At 54.3% G+C, this 4,914-nt stretch overlaps 1 pseudogene; it reads left to right on the forward strand.

The window, feature by feature from the left end:
* The first annotated feature begins 3,116 nt into the window (after positions 1–3,116).
* Positions 3,117–4,541, forward strand: LOC109745180 (pectate lyase-like; annotated as a pseudogene).
* The last annotated feature ends 373 nt before the right edge of the window (positions 4,542–4,914 follow it).

Raw genomic sequence — 4,914 nt, forward strand, 5'->3', positions numbered from 1 at the left:
TCAAAATCGGATGACTCAATTCCAATTGGACATCTCAATTGATTGTGATGCCTTTTACGCTAGGAAGCTTAGTCATATAGTAGATGAGCAGCACTCTTAATTAACTTAGTTAGTTTGCTCAAAATCTAAAACGTAACGGTGCACTAATCAGAGGATTTAGTCATTAAAAAAGAAATACGCTGATTGCACAGGTCAGAAAGCTCGCCCAGGATAGCATGGTCTCATATAAAACAGACATCGACGGGTGAGACGCTTGGTCTAATATAAAATTGATACTTTTTTGCTGCCTGCCACAGCTCCATTGTAAATTTAAGTTATGGCGTATTAATTCAAAGCAGTCAAGTCACCGCTCCAGTGCTCCACCATTCGCATCAAACAGCATCTGCATTCAGTCGAGCAGTGTGGGGAGCAAGCGCAGGAGACAATGGGCAAAGGACATACGCGCCTACAATTCCCGCAGCCGTATATTGCGAAGTATACCACGAAAAAGCCTGCCAGGAGTGAATCGCGAAGCATATTCTCACGAGGCAGATAACGAGCCACCTGATGCTCAGCCTCTGCGACGCCGCGCTCATGTATTCATTTTGTATAGCTCAAAAGGAGAATAACAGCTGTCTATGGGCCGGATCTTAAAGCTGCGTGCGAATGGTTGGATCGTTACCGGTAGCTATGGTTAATGCGCAAAAAGAGTTTCTGGCGAGACCTCTCGCTCGCTCTTTCGTGTGAGGGGAGAAATGCAACCAAGGGGTACGACTTGGCAGTGGCATTTGTGAGTAAATACTACTCGATTTCCGGGGACAGCTAAAAATGATTGGTTTAGAAGCTAAAAAGTTGGGGTACCCGGCTGCGAAATTTACCCTACGGAGAAGTCACAGATTCTCAAAAGTTGTTGTGAAATTTTATCCCCTTGGTTAGCTTTTAGCTTCTTCAAAGCAGAAGTTGGCACAAAAAGCACAACCAAACACAGCCTAAGCGGCCTTTCAAGGTATACAAGGGCTCCATTAGAGATCCACATGTGAGATGCTTTAGCAGATTCAGTAAAAACTTCCCCTAAAAAGTGATTTTTGGCAGTGGCGCATGACGCATCTTGGTCTCTTCCCCCTCGCCGCCGCGCCGGTTAGTTTTCCAGAATAAGAAGGAAGGGCAGAGTACGTGCTACAAGCGACAAAAATGCGTTGGCCATATGATTCGAAGCAGTTTGTTAGCCAGCTCAGCCGCATGCATGCCGCTCCCTATTCCCGCTAGCTGCATGTCATTGGCAGATGGGCATGAATCTTGCATGCTTTAGGCACGGGGTTGCTCCAAATGCTGGGGCAGCGGCATCAATGATCAGCTTGGTCTCGTCTTCACGATCTCTGTTGTTGTTTCTGGATGAACTTCAGCAGCAACGCACAGCCAAATGTTGTGTGCAGCAACAGCCCTCGTAGAGTCCACATCTACAAGTAATCGACCGTCCAGTCCACCTCAATTACAATTTTTTTTACACACTATAATCAAAGTCGTTCACATACGCTCACCTCTATATACGCACACAGGCACATCTTATCTTTATAAGTATCTCCGAAAAACTGAGCCGGCATAGCATCTTGAAATTTTATGAAGTCACTTTTTGTTCGTTTTCTTGTGATGAAAAAGCAATGTATATAAAACGTGTAGTTGTGTTGCAGTGAAAACAAAACAGAAGACATGGTAATTTACTGTATACGGCTGATATATGTTGCTTTCAACTTATGATGAATGCATGGCGAATTAGCACGTACCGAAAAAGGGTTTCCCCGCTTTGTATACAAAGCAACCAACCGAACATTCAACGATAGGTGCTGGGACGGAAGCAGCACAGTCACGCCCAAAAGAAAAGAAAGAGAAAATACAAGAGAAACTAATGCCAACAACGGCGGATCGACAAAAAACGAAGAAGCCTTGAGGCCGCTGCACCCACCGAAGATCACCCACCAAGCTCCGAGCCTCCGAAGCACCGGTACCAATCAGCACCTCCAAGAAGGGACGCGACGATGACGACGCTGCTGCCAAGGGTTCCCACCGGTACACTGTGAGGAGAGAGGGAGGGTAGCCCCGACGCCCTTCAGGAAGGTCAGGCGGTACCCACAAGCGCCACCGCGTCGGTGTCGGCCAAGCCAACAGGGATTTCTCCCGATCCCAACCTCCACCTCAGGCACTTCAGAGCTCGCCACCAAACAGACCATCACCCTGCGCCAACCCCGGTCACAAAGCTTCCCACGCCGTCTCACCACGGCACCGTGAAGCATGGTCCGCACAAAGAGGGAGAGGAGCCGGGACTAGGGCAGCAGCACTGTCGGCACGCGGGAGGGCCCCACCTCCACCGTCGAAGACGCTAGCTGACCGGACGCAATAGCAGGAACATACCAGGCTTGTGGCCGCACAGGCCCGGCCGGGATCTCCGAGGATCGTAAACTTCCCGCCTTCGCGCTGCAGCCGGCACGCCGTCGGCGCCGCGGCCCCTGTCCAAGCCGCTCCCCTGCCTCCCCGCACAGAGAGCCGCCAAGTGGAAGCACCACCACCACACGCACCGCCGGCCACCAGCACCAGGTCGCTGGACCGCCACCAGTCGAGCCGCACCACCACCGCACACCCGCGACGGAGAGGAACCAACGCAGCCGTCGGGGGCCCGAAGCCGGACCCCAGCCGCCGCCCACGCCGCCCGCAGCCCGCGCCGCCTGCCGAACGGATCCGGCAGCCACGGCGAGGCGCGCACCACCACGCAGCCGGCCACGCCGCGCCACGCCCGCCAGGAGGCCGCGCGCAGCCACGCCGCGGTGCCCCGCGCCCGCACCGCGCCCGCACCCGAAGAAGCAGCCCGCGCCGCCCCGTCGTGTCGGGGGAAGAACAGGCCCCGCCACCGCCGCCGCCAGTCGGGCTTCGCCCGGCCGCGCCCTCTGGCGGCGGCGAGGGAGGAGGGAGGAGGGGAGGATCGCGGCGAGCGGATCTGGGGGCCCTCGCCGGCCGCCTCGCGGGTGGCGGCGCGGGGATGGAAGGGTTTCCGCGAGCAGGTTTTCGCTTTCAATTAGCACGTAAGCAGCATGCAAAAGGAAAATGAAGACGCAGGTGCATGTGTGCAGCTAAGAGCAGGGGGAACTACTGAAACACGGACAAACGGTTCACCGCTCGTCGGCCGTCGGCTTCACGTGTGCTCAAGCTGCGCTCTATATATATGTATCTACTACGCGGTGCCGCCCCACCAAAAAAGGCACGCTCCGGTACGGCGTGATCCAGAACCGGCCCATGTGGATCGTCTTCGCGCAGTCCATGGTGATCACGCTTTCCCACGAGCTCACTGTTAACAGCAACAAGACGATCGACGGGCGCGGCGCGCAGGTGCACATCACGGGGGCACAGATCACGCTGCAGGGCGTGAGGCACGTGATCATCCACAACGTCCACATCCACCACTCCGTGCCGCACGCGGGCGGCATGATCCGGGACTCCAAGCACCACTACGGGCGGCGCACCCAGAGCGACGGCGACGGCATCTCCATCCTCTCCTCCAGCAACGTGTGGATCGACCACGTGTCCATGTCCAGCTGCGCCGACGGCCTCATCGACGTGGTCAGCGGCTCCACCGCCATCACCGTGTCCAACAGCCACTTCACCAAGCATGACCACGTGATGCTGTTCGGCGCCAGCAACACGGAGGAGCAGGACAGGATGATGCAGGTCACCGTCGCGTTCAACCACTTCGGGAAGGGGCTGGTGCAGCGGATGCCCGCTGCCGCTTCGGCTTCTTCCACGTGGTGAACAACGACTACACGCACTGGCAGATGTACGCCATCGGCGGCAACCGGGACCCCACCATCATCAGCCAAGGGAACCGGTTCATCGCGCCCGACGATGGCAACGCCAAGGAGGTGACCAAGCGGGAGTACGCGCCCTACACCGAGTACAAGGACTGGGTGTGGAAGTCGCAGGGGGACGTGATGGTGAACGGGGCCTCCTTCAACGAGTCCGGCGGCCAAAACGAGCGCAGGTACGGCAACATGGACTTCATCCCGGCCAAGCACGGCAGGTATGTTGGGCAGCTCACGCGGTTCGCCGGCGTGCTCGACTGCCGCGTCGGCAAGCCGTGCTAGTAACTTTAATTGTGCCGCCTTGCCGGCTCATTAATTGTCTCTCCAGCCGGGTGCAAGTTGTGATTAAAAAGGCCGCAAAGTTTTACACGCGTGCGTGTAACTCGTGTGTGGTAACCGGTCTCAAATGGAAAAGTGTCTTATAGCCTGCAATTGCTATCCTGATCCAATCTCATCTCTGACCTGTGTATGTTTGTGACGGGCAGCCGCGCGATTGCGATTGGTGCTGAACTTTTCGTCCACGGGCTAGGCGTTCCCCCTGGTTATATTTGCACACTGACGGTGGACTAATATCCCATCTTAGCGGTAGATTACATGAAAAAAATATGTGGGCTTCGGTGGAAGCGATTGCACCACGCATAGTAACGTAAAAAAAAACATGAGACCAACCCAAAGGCTAACCCTCGTTCACAATTTTTTTATAAAAAAACTTCGCGAGGAGCATGTCCGACTCGGGACACGAACTCGGATGGGCTAGCAGCAACCCCAACTGCCCAGCCAACAGGTCGACCCCCGTCCTCACGTATGGTAACATTAATTAAGTAATTTAATTTTTGCTACGTATGAAAAGATTAATTAATTTGATTGAGTAGCATATAGTAATAGAGATCAATTTAGATTTTGTCTTTAGAGATTAATTACAGACTAACCGTCATTGATTATTTCACATAAAAACATTACTAAATAACTTGCGCCCATAAGGAATGTTCTAATCCGTTCAGATTTTTTTCTTGTTGTGAGAGATGAAATGAAAAAACCAGCGGAAGAGGGTGGCGAGAGGAGAGATGAATGAAACCAGACGAAATAGATG

The sequence above is a fragment of the Aegilops tauschii genome, chromosome 7 (assembly GCF_002575655.3).
Source record: "Aegilops tauschii subsp. strangulata cultivar AL8/78 chromosome 7, Aet v6.0, whole genome shotgun sequence".
Lineage (NCBI taxonomy): Eukaryota > Viridiplantae > Streptophyta > Magnoliopsida > Poales > Poaceae > Aegilops > Aegilops tauschii.